Source organism: Psammomys obesus, unplaced genomic scaffold, assembly GCF_907164565.1.
Source record: "Psammomys obesus unplaced genomic scaffold, mPsaObe1.curated_primary_1811, whole genome shotgun sequence".
NCBI classification, from domain to species: Eukaryota; Metazoa; Chordata; class Mammalia; order Rodentia; family Muridae; genus Psammomys; species Psammomys obesus.
The window spans coordinates 9469559-9485430 of record NW_026596079.1 but is presented as its reverse complement, the minus strand read 5'-3'; the positions used below and the strand labels follow the sequence as shown (position 1 = coordinate 9485430).

At 49.5% G+C, this 15872-nt stretch overlaps 1 protein-coding gene across 2 annotated transcripts in view; it reads right to left on the bottom strand.

Annotated features, from left to right (window-relative positions):
• The window catches only part of St3gal1 (ST3 beta-galactoside alpha-2,3-sialyltransferase 1), a 69501-nt gene extending 55819 nt beyond the window's left edge, over positions 1 to 13682 (bottom strand). Inside the window, exons 1-2 of one of the 2 annotated variants that reach the window (XM_055626519.1) lie at positions 13477 to 13682; positions 12320 to 12557 (exon numbers count right to left, since the gene is read on the bottom strand). The gene's annotated coding sequence lies outside the window, so the exon portion shown is untranslated. The remainder of the gene's footprint in view (positions 1 to 12319; positions 12558 to 13476) is intronic. The other variant, XM_055626517.1, reaches the window with a different exon arrangement.
• Positions 13683 to 15872: the final 2190 nt, after the last annotated feature.

The following is a 15872-nucleotide window of genomic DNA, read 5'->3' as shown; positions in this document are numbered from 1 at the left end:
AACATTCAGAGCTGAGCCTTACCCCAATTTCAATTGAAAAGACAGATCCATAGAAACATAACTGTGAAGTGAACATGCCTCATCCCCCACCTTCAGTAAGGTGGCCCCCCTGCCATCTAAGAAGACTGCTGATAGTGGCTTTTGGTATGCCAGGGCAGTAGGTACAGCCCATTTGGCCAAAAAGCCCACCTAAGAGAACACTGAAAAAGCCCATTTATTCCCTTCCTTCAGCAATAGGGCTGGAGCCTAGGTCCCAGTGCCCGAGTCTCTTAATCCTGTTTTGATCATCTTCAGTCAGTTTCTATTTCTTGAGCTTTTTTTCTGTCCACGAGGTAGAAGTGATGGTAACAGCAGTCATAAAGAAAGAAGGATGTATGCTTTTCCATGCTGTCACTAGACTGCACGCAGATAGTCTAGTCACTTAGTGCCTAGGCCTTCTCTTCCTTTGGGGACATAAATAGGGGTGAAGGAAGTCCCTGATTCCAGGTAGGGTGTTCCTGGGCACTCCTGAGGTGGACTGAGTTGGTTTTCACTGGAAATGGCAGCAGTCTGAGTGGTTCTTCTCTGGGCCTCAGCTGCATCTCAGTGCATGTTCTCACTGTCATCTGAGAGAGGGGTGTATGTGACGTATGGGCAATGGTTTCTAGCCAATCCCTTCTTTAATGGAGGAGGTTTTGAACCTGATCCGGTGAATGGGGAAAGATGAAATGAAGGAAAGGGGAAATAGGAGGATCGAAGGAAGAAAACCTTGCCTATGAGCATGGAAACCTTGGACCCAGCCTCTGGTGCGGGTCACCTGGAGTGCCACTACCAACCATCCTATTTTTGGTTCTCAATAGTAAAGCTCAGTGTACATGCTGTAGGGGAGGATGATGGTTAAGTCTCTGATCTTGATCTGATTGAAGGAATGTAGTGCAGAGAGGCAGAGTGGTATATTGGGAGATGAGCAGAGGACTAAATACAGGAAGAGATGGCAGTACCACCTCTTCCCTTTCAGACTGAGTGTGATAGAAGAAGACATGACAAGTTGGAAACAGTCCCCACTGCCTGTCCTGCCCTGAAGACTTGCGTTTTGACTGGTTTCCATGTCTCAGCTTCTCATTGTCAAAACACCAATAACAATGATGTTCCCAGCCTTACCTAACGATCCAGAATAGTCAACCAGTGCATTCCCTGATAGGTGCTCCGATAGATAAGGGGCACAGGGAAGAAGGCTGAAATACACCAAGGCCAATACAGACTTGCTCAGGGTGTGGGAGTGTCCCCTGAGAATGGTCAGTGGTGTGGCAGCCTGGTAGTCACAATGAGGCCTGCTCCTCAGCCCACCCTAATGTGTGAGGACAGCAAGACAGGGACCACTAACGGGGCAGAGCAAGCAACCTGACGGCCTTCCCTGAGCTAAAAAGTGCAGGCCCTGCGGCTACTTGCATTTTTACCTGTCTCTGATGTCCAATACACACACACACACACACACACACACACACACACACACACACACACACTGATATCCCAAACCCAGACAAAGCTCCTGGATTACATTTAGATGGCTCAGGGGAGCTCCAGCATTCTCTGGAAGGTCTCCTTCCCCAACTCAAAAGATAAGTGAGGAATGATTTTCTACCCTATAGAGACTGTGGTCAGAGAGGTGCCTACATGCAGCATGTGTAAACTCAGACAGGATATCCACAGGGCTCTAGCCAGGAAAATTGTGTCAAAGCGGCCAAGCAAGAAGGCTTTAAGAGGCCCTGAAATGCCGAATGAGGATGTCATTCAGCACATTGCTTCAGCAACCCTTTCCAAACACTTCCAGAGCAGTAACTCTCTTTGCATTCATTTAGCACCTCCTGGAAGATGATTACTATGAAGACCTCTATTTTATAGATGAAGAAATGGAAGCACAGAATGACTGAACGACTCCCTCCAGGTTACACAGCTAGCACTTTAACAAATGAGCTGATGAATCAGTGAGTGACTCAGCAGATGAATAACTGAAGTACTGGGAAGAGAAGGTTGAACAAGGGCACCCACGAAGATTTCATAACTTTGCTTCTCACTGTCTTAGCGTGCAATCCCTGTTCATTACTATCACTGGATTGTCTCATGGCATCCTCACCCATGCCAAGTAACAGTCATGACTCCATAGCTCAAGGCAAAAAAGAAAGCCCCCCTGACTGCACCCCTGGGGTGCTTTCCAGTCATGCTGGTTGTCCAAATCCTAAACTCACTCCTCAGCCTCCAGGGCTTCTGGATGTATGGCATGACATTAGGGATCAGTTTCATCTGTAAAATCCTGTATGTACTTCTGGGCTCACAGCTGCTTCCTTCAGTCTGTTCCAGGTTGCAGGCAGAGACAGGAAACCAGAAAAAGGTTTTATGTGGGAGCCAGTATGTCCCCTACAGAGGTGGTTCTTTTTATTTTCCTTTCTTTCTTTCTTTCTTTCTTTCTTTCTTTCTTTCTTTCTTTCTTTCTTTCTTTCTTTCTTTCTTTCTTTCTTTCTTTTTTTTTAATAATTTGTGTGTGTGTGTTGAATGCAAGTGTGCACGTCACAGAGCATGCTTGTGAAAGTTAGAGGACAACTTTTCTTTGGGAGTCAATTCTCTCCTTCCATGTGGGGTTCTGGAGACAAGAGCAGGTCTTCAGCCTTGCTTGGCAAGCACATATATCCACTGCCAGGTCCCAGAAAAAAAAATTTTTTTTTTTCCCTAATCCAAAGTTCCTATGAGGTGGGTGGCAAGCACAACTAACAGCTCATCTTATCTCCTCACTTCATTTTAATTTCCTTTTTGGCCAAAAGACCACATTTTTACATTGAAGATTAGCCTTTGAAACTTGCAGCTCTGCACCCCACAGAGCAGCTCTTGGCTGTGGCAGTTAATATGTTTCCCAAGCAACGGGCCTTTATCCCTCTGTCTCTCCACCAGGTGGTGGGGTTAGCAGCTCTTCCAGTAAAGAAACAGGGCACCTTCCTGTCTTTTGTGAAGATGTTATTAAAAGGCAGGTTTTCAAAGTCACAGACTTTCACTCTTCAGTTCACTTGAAGTAGCTCTGCCTCCCAAGGTGCCCATCTAGAAAGCTGGGGGGAAAATCTCAGGGTGGTTTGCGAGCTAGGTGCTCAGTCTTGTTGCTAAGTCCCGTCTCCAGTCCTGGGAGACTCACCGAGGCTTTCAGCCTGGTCCCGGGGTATCATAGGCTTTCTGGATTCAGTGCATGCTAACACACAACACACACACACACACACACACACACACACACACACACACACAATTCACTCGCCATCAGACACATGGGATGGGAATGGAAGCAAAGATAGCAAAATCAATTAAGTCCAGAACCAACCAAGACAACACGAAGCCTGATTGGAAGGTGATTCTTAAGGACTCACTGATGCCAAGCACCAGTCTACCAGAAGGTGAGGCTGCTGGTCGTAGACTCAGGAGAAAGGAAGTGAGGAAACTACCTTGCAACTAGGTAGTTAAAGCATTGAGTTCACGGTCACTGATGAGCATGGCTCAGACGGGGGTAGTTCCAGGGGCTAGGCTAGGAGCTGGTGCCCTGTCAGATGCAGTTCTGCTTTCCAGAATCCCCCAAACTTCCACAATGCTAAGTTGTAGGATACAGGAGGATGTTCTAAGTACAGGGCATGTGTTCAGGGCCTTGGGCTCTGAAAGTGCCAGTAAATTCCAACTCTGCCGCTTGTAGGACTTATTGATATCCGTGGCTTGATCTCGATGATACTCAGCCTCCAAGTTTCTCTATCAGGGAAACAGGGTTACAATGAAAAGTACGGAGACCACCCAGGCTGCTGTGGGAATGAGGGTACAATTTCAGAGGGGTCAGATTCTCCTACCAGGGAGCCTGCTTGCAGGCTAGGCAGAACTGAATGATGATCATGGCTCTCTGTGGTCAGGTGTGAGTCCAGACACCTTGTCTCCCTACTTTGAAGAAACAGATGCAGACCTAAGACAAGCAAGATGCCTCAGAAGATAAAGGTGCTTGCCACCAAGTCTGGCTGCCTGATCTGGGATCCCTGAAATCCTCCCAATGAAGGGAGAGAACAGAAACCCAAAAGCTGTTCCCTGACCTTCACAAAAGTGCCTTTACATGCTGACATCTCACAGTCTTTGCATCAGCATGTTTATCTGCAAAGCAGGAAGATTCTTCATCTAGAGTGACACTCAGAAGGTGACTCAGTCACAGATACAGCTGGCTGATCTCAAGAAGTTTTAGCTCTCAGACCCTTCCAAGCCCTGAAATAGCCACTGTTCACCAAAACAGGGGAGAGGGAGGAGTCCTTCGTTATATGACCAATGAAATCAGGAGAGTTATCTGAAGCTCCCATCTAGCCTTCTGAGGATATAAAGAAAGTTGTGTTTTTATTTTCTTCCCACTGAGCCTTTTATTTCTGAAAAAGTAAATGGCCAATTAGATGAATTTCGGTCTTTCATGTGGGGTTGTTCTGGGCCTGTTGAACATGAAACAATATTTTGGAGTCATTCCAACTTCTCAGAAAAGTCATGGGTTTGCTTTGGTTGTTTTTTGTTTTTTTTTTTTTTTTTTTTTTTTTTTGATAGATGATGGATTTTCTCAAGAGCTCTCTACTAAGTAAATATGCATGGAGTTAGCTACTTATCTCCATTAGTTTCTTGTACATTCAAATGGATTTTTGTTGTTTCATTTTAATGAAGCCAAATCTATCACAATACAATCTATTTGGTTAGTTTTTTTTAAAAACTGTGTCTAATGAAATTCGGAGAAAGCATTTTTACTGTATATGCTATTGGTCCCTTCCTAAAGTCACTTTTTAATTCCACCAACTCACTTGGAACTAATGTTGTATTCAATTGTTCTGATCATTTATTCATTTATTCATCTATTTATTTATTTATTTATTTATTTATTTATTTATTTATTTATTTATTTATTTATTTATTTTTGAGAAAGTGTCTTACTATCTAGCCCTGGCTGGCCTTAAACTCAGAGCTCTACCTGACTCTGCCTCCCATCTACTGAGGTTAAAGGCATGTGCCATCAGCTCAAACTGATTTTGATTCGTTAACCCTTATTTTATATTCTCTTTAAAACTTTCAAGTTATTGATAGGAAAAATGGCTCAGAGGAACTGAGTTAATTCCCAGCACCCACATCGGCAGGCCCACAGCTGCCTGTAGTTCTAGCCTCAGGGGGATCTGAGGTCTCTGGCCTCTGTGGGCACCTGTACTCATGTGCACATACCCACACACATACTCACGTACATATACATAATTAAACATAACAAACAAATTTTCATAAGCCTTTCATACTTTCAGGGCTGAATAACTTCCGTATTTTAGAGGAGAAAAAGAAAAAAAAAAAACAAAATGAAACACAGACAGAATCAGAAAGAGAAGTTTTAAATAACCCCAGACTAATCGAAAGACCCCCCCCCCCCCCCCCTTTTTTTTTTTTTTTTTTGAGACAGGGTTTCTGTGTCACCTTGGCTGTTCTGAAACTAACTTTGTAGACCAGGCTGGCCTTGAACTCACAGCAACCTACCTATCTCTGCCTCTGCCTCTCTGAATGCTACGATCAAAGGCGTGAGCCACTTCGCCAAGCTTTTATTATACAACTATTCCAGTCCTATTGTGTGATCTTTGAACTGCCTTTTAAAATGTCATGGTAAGGCACAGCCTGTCCCCACACCAACCTGCCCAGAAATTAACCTTCTCAAGAATGAAAAGCCAGCACTGAGGGAACTAAGGGGAGGGCTCAGTGGACAAAGCACCTGCTGCACAGAGAGCAGGACCTGAGTTTGAATCCCCAGTACCCACACAAAAAGCCAAGCACAGCTGCAGATGCCTGTAACCTTAGCATTGGAGGATGGGGGTGTCAGAGATAGATGGGCCCCAAGAGTGTGCTGGCCAGAGAGCCTTGACAAAGCAGTTACCTTCTGGCTCAATGAGGGACCCAGTCTCAAGGCAATAAGGTAGAGAATGATAATGGGAAAGACCCATGTCCTGCTCTCACTTTTTTATGTATCACTGCATAAAAATATCACTGCATGTGTTCACATGGGCCTATATCCATTCAGATGCATGGAACACACACACACACACACACACACACACACACACACACACGAAACCCCTTGCATTTTCTGGGAAATTCTTATTACCCAAGATTTACAATGAAATGATTAATAAATAAGTTTGTTTTCACATCAACTGTACAAAGTATATCTGTGTGATAAAAGAGAAAACTGAAGCAGGGAGCAGGTCAGTATGTACTTGAGGTGCTCTGAAACCCAGGCAAACCTCAACACTTCTTATTGAGATGTGAGTGGAGACAAGCTGAGGACCTGCAGGGTTTGGATGTTGTTTCAGGAGGTTCTCTAAGGATTCACGTGTTGGAAGCTTGGTCCCCAGTAAACAATGTTTAGGGAAGGTGGGACCTTTAAGGGGTGAGGGCTAGTGGGGAGGACCCCAGACTAGCCCAACCCCACCCTGTCCTGCTTCTTGACCTCTGAGTCACCAGGGATCTCTCCCTAGTGTGCACCACATTTCATGCCATCCATTAGAACCTGAGCCAGGAGACCTCACTGGAGCCTATGCCATGTTGCTTGAATTCTCAACTCCCAACACTACAAACTAAATAAACCTCTTTTCTCTACAATTTCCCAGCCTCAGACATTTTGCTATAACAACAGAAAACTAATAAAAGACCTTTGTACTGCTGTCTTATCTTTGACATACTTGGAGGCTGATCTAATCGGTTAAACCAGGATTTGTAAGAACTCTGTGGCCCCCAAGGTCTGGCTTCTCACTAATGGTAGGGGAATCTTTGGACTGACATATTGATGTCTTAGGCTGTGGCAGAATGAGATGAGATATCAAGAGGGGGTTGGACCTCCCCAGTTTACCCAGCATGCCCTCTACACTTGACTCCTCCCAATTCCCTCCTCAGGAGGCTACAGTAAAGCATCCCTCCTGCTTCCCTGTCCTACACCCTGCTGCATCCCTGGCTGCTGGGTGGCTGTATTTCCAGAAGCTTGAGGCTGTGCATAGCAGTTGGATTAGGGCACATTCTTGAGTTGGTTCTTCTTCTCCTCGTTCCCGTGGTCTTTCCCCAGGACCTCTGCCCTACCATGCTATCTTGGATACCAGTCCCTTCCTGTGCCTCCTTTTGAGAGGTAGGGAAGGTACTGAATCATTTCTTGCTTATTTCCACAAGTGCCACCTCAATCTCTGGGGAAAAAAAATCCATTATTCAACTCTCCACTTGAATTTCCTATCCGAACCTAAAATGTCAAGATGTTTAAAACACTTTGGGGCACAACACCAAACACTTAGTAAAAAAGTAGATGCTACTGAAATCCTTCTCAGGGAGAATAAGACATGCTTACATAAATCTGTCTCCTAGGCTCCTCCCAGGAGAGAGAGACAGGGTGAGCCTTTTTACCTTGCTGCCTCCTACTTAAGACATGGAGTGTCAAAGAGGAAAAGGTAAGAACTGAAGGTCCCTAGACAGGAGCACATGGTCCAGGACAAACCCAAGACTCAGGAGTTCTAAGTCCCAGGCATGAGTTTTCCCTTCACAGGTTGGTCCCCTGACCTAGGAAACATCCTGACAATGGAGTCTTCCTGTTCTAGTTTCATTCCTGTTGCTATGAGAAGGTACCCTGACCAAAAGTAACACAGAGGAGGAAAGGGTTATTTTTGTTGTTGTTGTTTTTTGTTTTTGTTTTCATCCACAGTTCCAGGTTACAGACCACCACTGAGGCAAGATCCAGGCAGGAACTTAAGCAGGGATAACAAGATGCACAGATGCTGCTTGCTAACTCATTTCTATCCAGTTTTCTCTAGTCCCACATAGCTCAGGACCCTCTGCCTAGGGAATGATTCCACCCACCATGGTTTGGGTCTTCTTATATCAATGAACAAAAAATGACAGTCAATCCTCCAAACAAATGGCCACAGGCCAACTTGTTCTAGGAAGTCCCTCAACTGAGGATCTCTTCCCCTTTAATTCTAAGTTGTGGTGTTGACATTTAAAACTAACCATCATATTCCCCACTGGGATCATAGTGGCACCTTAAACTTCATTTAAGCTATCCTTCTCCTCCGAGCCAGGTTACAGTGTTCTTGTACCACGCGACTGTTCCTGGCAACAGTGTTTGGTGGCCACTTGTCAGCCCCCGTTCTGATCACTTGGTAATTTTGCACTCTTATTCTTCCAAAGAGAAGAAGGGTTTTTTAAAGGTTTCACACAAGTCAAAGGAATGAAAAATGCAGGCTTCCCCAGGGCAGCATGGGAAGCTTTCGGCTGTTTTACCTCCAAATCATCTGTTTATTTACAGAGTTTTCCTATGAGCTTTCCAGAGCTTTCCAGAACTTCCGTATACTTCATTCCACCATTTAGAACAGACTCGCGCCAGACACAATCACTTTCTCTCATAAATAGATTCAATTCAACTGGAACCTGGAGACTCTGGAGCTTCCAGGAGTGAACTCACATTCTCATCTTCTCCACATCCCCACATCCCAGCAGAGAGGCCCAGGTACCCTACCAACACATAGCACAGAGGTGCAAGGCCTGAACCATGCACACAGGCAGGCTCTGGCCATGCCTTCCTGAAAGCCAGAACCTTTTCCCCACTGCTGCCTGCTGTGTCCTTAATGCCACCCCCCCCCCAAATCTGCTGTTCACATTTAAATGGGAGGTGTGTGTAAGTCAAGTACTCAAAATAAAGCATTAAGCTGTATCTTCAAAGCAAATCCGAGGCAGCCCCTCAGCTTCACACACAATCGTGCTGAGGCATACAGTCATACTCTCAGAAGCTTGCAGTGAGGGCCCTGCAGGCTCTGATCACTTCAGCGTGCACAGCCCAGAGAAGGGCTCAGTGAAGAAATCTGAGGCCGAAGCATCTAGTTCCTACCACCTCCAGCTGCCTCACCTCTTTGCGCAGAAGCTGAAGGCAGACTGTCATCTCAGGCTTGCATACACATGGCATACGAATGACACTTCTGATATCTGCATGACATCAGTCAGGAAAACAATCTGTTCTACTGCAGACAGACAGCGAAAAGTCTACATTCCAGAGGCTTGGTACCCCCCCATTCCTTCTGTGGACCCCTCAAGGAAGGGGAGGTTCACCATCTGGTGGTCCTTTCAGCACAAGTGGCTTTGGTTATGGTAAGTACCATACATGGCATGGCTCTTTATCATCCCATGCATCTCCCCCAGAATACCAAGACCTGTAGGACAGCAAGAGTTCAAGGACCATGTGTTTTTCTACTCTTGTATCTCCTGTACCCTATGAAGTATCGGGAGCAAAACAAAGCCTCCATAAACATTGGATCATATGGAATCAAAGTAATCTAACTCTTGCCACCAATGCAACCAGAGAAGCAGTGAACTCTAGATTTTCCAGTGACGGGTGATGTTGGGTCTCCAATAAGAACAACAAGACGTGAGTGAATGGATATGAGTGGCCTTAGAGATGAGGGTGCACAAAGGGTTAAGATATCACTCTTGGCGCAGTTCCCCTGGGGCTCAAAGTTTTGCATTAAAGCTGAGAAGTTGAACAGAATAATGTCTATGGTCACTTTCAGCGTGTGGACAAGGAGGTCACCCTGGTCTCTTTCAATCTGCACATGGTTGTCCCTCAGACGTCACTATAAATATGCTGTCAGCAGTCAGACCTCATCTCTTAAACCGAACATTGAGAACTGCTGGTAAATACTCGACCAAGTGAAGGAGGGCTCAGAAACACAGGAAGCCACCCTGTCAGCAAGAGGGGAGGATCTTGTGAATTGGGGTAACACGCTACAGTCTCCCCAAGCAGACTAGTTCTGAGGAAGAATCTAAGCAAATGTAAAGGAAGTTGGGGATTGTCCTCATGAATAGGCTTTGCTGCAGGCCAGGTGATTGTCTGCAGAATATCTTGGTTGCCACGTTGCAGAGCAATTGAACCTTGCAAGCTCTCACAGGGGTCATGTCTGGGTTCTTCTCACCAAATTAGAACAGAGAAGCTCTTGGGTTCTCAGGCTTCCATGTGGGTCCTGCAACTAATCAAAAGGGTCTGAGAGTCTGATTTTAGAATTCTTGCTAACCAGGCCAGCTCTCCATGCACAAAGCAGCCATAAGGGACATACCCTAGAAGTCCCCCTTGCCAGTAGTTTCACTTCCCTCTTTCCAGTAACTTGCCATCTGCTGAAGTCCAAAAAATATTACATAGAAAATCCTAGAAGTTTTAAACTGGTATGTTCAAAGCAATTTTTACTGCTGGATATTGTTATAACTGTTCCGTTTTGTTGCTACGTATTGTTAGCCTTTTGCTGTGCTTGATTTAAAATTTGAACTTTGTCACGGCACTTCATATTCGACAAGGTCTTGGATATCTACTGGGATCTTGAGAAATATCTGTGGATAAGAGACCATTGTATGAGGACAAGCTGACTGATGGACTTTCCTTTTTTTCTTTTTTGTTTGCTCTTCGGGGAATGGGATGGGCTTGGGATAAAAGTTAAGGTTCAGCTTCCACAAAGTAAAGCTCTGTCCAAACATGAGCTCCTGAGTCAGCAATTCCAGCTAGGTCAACTGAGGGGGGATGGGTATCAAAGGCACACATCCGGAGGCTCCTTCCTGGGGAGGTCTGCCTGACACTTGTTTCCAGGGGAAAGTCCTGACAAGACAGGCTGCTTGGTAGGAGGACAGAGGCAGATTCACTTGTCACAAAGTCATACTCAGGATCCAGGATCCCAAGACATTCTTTTCTGTCAGGTCCATCCATGGACTACTTCCCCAAGCAGGGGGGGGGGGGGGGGGGGGGGGGAAAAGGGGGGGGGGGGGGAGTGGGTTATCAAGGCTCCAATGTTCAGAGGTCCCAACCTCAGGAGGGGTGTGGGAGTGGTGGTGGGCTGTACCCACTGAGTTCACCTACAAATAGCTCAGAAAGAGTCAGCTTCTGCTCCACACTGCAGAACCCAGAAGAATGGGATTCACACCCTTAAAGAAACCTCTGTGGTCACTTCCAGCAACACTTCCTGTTTTTTAGCCCCAGATCTGGTCCGGTATTGCCATCTAAAGCAAAACCAGTGTGGGGAAGACCCTGCTAAGCCCTGGCCCTGCTGGCCAGTATGAATGACCTCAACAAAAAAGGCAGGAAGAGGAAATGTCAGAAAGGACAGAGAAGAAGTTCATTCTTTCATTCCTTTATTTAGCTCCTGTCCACGTGAGCAGGCTTTCAGAGTATACGTCTACACACAGTTAAATATAATATCTATTCTTCAGGAGTCATTTTGGAGCCCATCGTAACGGCTCCACTTGACAGATATGGAAACTGTGGCTCTCAGAGGCTGTCACATGCTCAAAACAAAAGTCTCCACCCTACATCCAATTTTAGGCACAGGCAGGAGGCACAGAACGGCGAATTTCAGTTGTTTTTTTTCAGCCAATCGCGAAAGTTCAGAAAATGACTAGGCTTTGTGTTTGGGGCAGGAAGGGGAAGTGCAAGGAGGCGTAGGGGCCCAGCCCAGAGGCTTTCGTCGCTTTTTCCGCACAGCTTAGCCTAACCCTTGTTTCCAACGCAGCCGGCAGGGGGCAGTGCATCCCTCTTTTTCAAACCTGGGGGCGCTCTGGGCCATCATCTGAAAAAGAAAACCTGGGGACACCGCCCGCACGTTTCAGAATGGCGCACATTGGTTTAGGGAGGATAGGTGCTCAGCGCTCTCCTGGAAACCACTGGGTGAATTTAAATTCTGTAGTAATGATGGTAAAAAATGAGACGAGAGGAGTCCCGACCCAGCCAAGGCCTTCTATCCTCGAGACCTTTCAGTGAGCATACTATATATTTCAGTGAGCACCTACTATGTGCTAGAAGCACCGACAGAGACCGTCCCCTGCTCCCAGCAGTTTTTCTGCTGAGGAGCGCTCCTGCCGCAGGGGAGAGTGGGTGCTCCATCTCACAAGTGCGTGCAGGCGTGGGGACCCGCGACAGTGGTAAGCTGGAGAGGACAGGGTTATCGGTAAACACGGTGAAAGCCTGGCGAAGGTGGCGGCTGGCCGAGCTGGTTCCTGATCTCGGGGTCACTCGTGTCTCCTGGGGACTCGCTCAGCTTCCGAGATGCCGCGGCCATCCCAGCCCCCACCCACTCGCGCGCTTCTCGGCGCGCACGTGTCCTCTCGCCGAGCGCCACTAATTCCTGCGTGGCGGTAGGAGCCGGCTGGGACCCTTGTGCAAGAGGCTGGAGAAAAGCCAGCTTACAGCGGCGGGCGGGGGGGCGATCTGGGCACCCTTCTCGAGACTCCGCCGGGAGGCAAGGCGGAGCGCCCAAGGTCTTACCTGTACCACGAAGCGGGTACCGGCCGACTCAGTCCCCAACTGGAGTTCGGCTTAGCTGCCTCCCGCAAGGTCACGCTCAAACACTCAAGCGTTGAAAAACAACCCGGGCTGAAAAGTTGCTTGCGCAAGGGTCCGGTTCCGAGCAAACAGTGCTCCAACCAAGTTGACTTAGCCACTTCACCGTTTCCCACCCTCGTGCACTTATGAAAGGGGCGGGCCGTGCCCTGCGCAGGTCACCCTACAGAGACACAGACAAGTTGCTAACTTTTGTCACATTATCTCTTGGCAGCTGCCGCGCTTACCAGGGTTGGGGCAGACTCAAAGTTTGGAGTTGCCACCGCCGGCCGTGGCTCGCTTTGTCTACCCTAATCTACCCAGTTTCCAACACACCTCATCCCGTTGTCCTGCCCTAAGCTCCAACTTCTCCCCGAGATCCGGAGCGGCGCGGGATTAGAGGTGTCCCGGGGACCCACAGCCTCCTTCCCGGTCTAAGCCTGCTCACAGCGGATTGGGGGACTCCATCCGGATATTGTCCCACCACCTCTGGTCTAAATCACCGAAGGCCTCCAAGAGTCCGTACAGTGTCCCAGCCCGAGGAGACCTCGGCTTCTCTAGAGAACCGGGCTAATCGGCGCCTGATGGAGTCTCCTACCCGCGGCCCGGGCGGGGATCCACTGCGGTGCTGGGTGCAATGTCACCGCGGCCGCTCGGGAAGCGCTGCCGCGGTCACCGTAGGCTCCCCGCTGAGCTCCTGGAGGCGCCTCCAGCAAGCGCCCAAGAGCCCGGAGCCCCAGAGCCCGTCTCCTCCCCGACCCCCTCCCCGAGACTATCCCGGTGGCCGCGGCGGAGACAGGGGTCTCTCTCCTTGCGGCTCCTTCTTGGCGCCTAAGGTCTAAGGTCCCGCGTCTACTGTCACACCTTCCCAGTCCCTTCCTCACCCTTTCTGTTCCCGAGTCGGGACGACCGCCTCTTCACTCAGAGAACACATGCGAAATTGCTGAGCCCCAACTCGAGAAGGGGCGCCGTCCCCGGGGCACCCGGACAGAGACCAGATGGGTGCGCACTCAGCAACCCCGGAGACACGCCGGAGTTGCCCAGCTTGGGGCACCGAAGAGGTTCAGCGGGGTTATCTAAGGAGATGTGTCCGGGATACTTACCCCAGGCAGCTCACACCTCCCGGTCCTCCTCTACCTCCTCTTCTGCCTCCTCCTCTCTGCTCCCTCCGGTCTAGGGCTCTTTGTCTTTGCAAAGTGTCGAAAGTGTCTTGGCATAGTGGGCTCCGCCGGCGGAGGCTAGCGCCGGAGGAGCGGGAGGCGGGGTGAGGACGGGAGCGGCCTCGGGAACACCTTCCCCCGGGTGTAACGGGAGCGGGGGGCGGGGCGTCCGGGGAGGGGCCGCCTGCGCCCGCCGGCCGGGACCCAGCCGCGACTCCGGCGCGCCCAGCCCGGCGGCCGCCTCCTCAGCGCTCGGCCCTCCCCTTCCTCCGCCCAGCGCCCGCCCCTCGGCGCCCGGGCGCCCCTCCGCCCCTCCCGCCGGCCTCAGCTCGGCTTTCCCCTCGCTCGGGGCTTCCTGCGAACCCAATATAGCTCTGCCGAGCCACGTGGACCGCCGGGTGGAGGCCGGCCCGGCCCGAGAGACGCCGGAGGAGGCGGCGCGGGGACGAGATCGCCGCCCCGAGAGAGGGATCTGCGGGAACAGCTTGGCGAGGCTAGGGAAGAACTCCCGAGAGGCCCAGAGCCCGTGGGGTCAACCCCGGGGACTAGGCGTTGGGCGTGTTCGGAGAGGACGTGGCTAGCAGTGCCCAGAAGAGCCCCAGTCGGATGCGCGGTGGAGAGAGGAGGCGATCCCCCTGCGGGCTATCTGGCAGAGCGAGCGCTTCCTCTAAGGGCGTGGGACTTGAGGTGGGATTTAGGGAGGCTGGGGGAGGGGCACGGCGGGGTTAGGGATCGCGGAGACTGGAGCCCCTGTCCGCTCAGCCGGGACTCGGAGCCGCAGAGCAGGTCACCGTGAACATCCACATCCCCGCCCTTCGCGCCTGCTGGCCGAGGGTTTTTCCTTTGCGGATGGACAAGCAGCGGCGTGGTTCGGAGCTGGCCTAAGGCTGGTAGTGGGAACCAGAGTTAGATAGAACGGTCCTCTAGGAAGCTTGGGTCTGGGGGGTTTGTTTTAGGGTAGGCTTGCGGTTTTTCTGTCCCTCCCTGTTTTAGTAGGAAGTGAGGCTCGAATTTACCGTGTGTGGGTTGTAGGTCCTAAATAAGTCGGTCGAAAAGCATTTCTAAGATCTGGTTAGTCAGTGCGTATCCTCTCAGTTGGGACTGTCTCTTCTGCAACTTTTCCGTGAAATGTTAAGAGGAAAGAGCGCGCGCAGGGGTTTTTCCGTTTTCAGCTCTGGCTGTTTCTGGAGACAAGCCTTTGCAGTGGAGGTTAGAGCTGCCTAGCTGTTCACTCATCAGAATGAGGATGCAAGGGCGAATTTGTGGCGCTTCTCCGAGACCGAGACCTTGGGCTCGTTCAGGGGTGTGTGCGTGGGGGAGGGATGTCCTGTTTGTTTGTACGTTGATGTCCTCACTTGCAAAGGGTCCCAGTCATACGGTCTGTTTGCTAGGGTTGTTGTGCTTAGCCACTGGATACAGGCACGCAGAGCTCCTGAAACTGCCCTTGGCATCTTCTGAAAGCTCAGCCCAAGCCAGCTGCAGAAGGAGGAAGGAGTGGGTTTCGACTGCGCTTTGGGACTTCCTGGAGAGGGTGGAGGCATTGTGTAAGTTCTAGGGAAGTAGAAGATGAAAAGGGATGACGGAGAAGACAGCCAAAAAAAAAAAAAAAAAAAAAAAACCAAAAAACCCAAAAACAAAACCTTCCAGAAAAAGAAGGGAAAAAAATAGAGACCCACAAATTCCACTTGTTGGGGGTTGGGGAGTAATGTTGTAAGGACTTCTCCAGTTAAGCCACACCGCGGCCTGACCTGCCACCTGGCTGTCTCTACTTTCCAGGAATTCGAGAGGAGGGGTCTCCAAGGTGTTCTGTGACCTGTGCTGAGTCCTCTTACCCGCTGTCCTAGGTTGGTTTGGATATCCTTGTTAGACAGGGTGAGGTCCTTGTCTCACGTGGAAGTATCTCTGTAAGCTCTGTTGTTTGTGAGATGCTGGTCAAACTGCAGCACCTGGCATTGGTTGTCGTGTATGGGAGAGGAGGGCAGAGATCCAATCCTGTCAGCTGCTGTCCTGCATAGCACAGCATCTTCCAGCCATATCCACTGTGGGCCACTTAGATTCCTGTTCCCCAGATACACGGTTTGGAGCAGTCACACACACCACCCTGGTGACTCTCAGTAGAATACAATTTAAATGGTCACCCACCTGGGCCTCACTGCCAAGAAAAGAGCCCTGTGGTTTTGCAAGCCTGTGCTGCTTGATTTGATGAGGCTTACTGTGGCTGAGGAACACTGCGTCTTACTTCCTGCCGACTGTAGTCCTCTGCCTGTGGTCCACAAGGTAGTACGGGAATGCTTGGCTGAATTAATTTAGTGTTTTTACAAGGAACCATGAGTGCACAG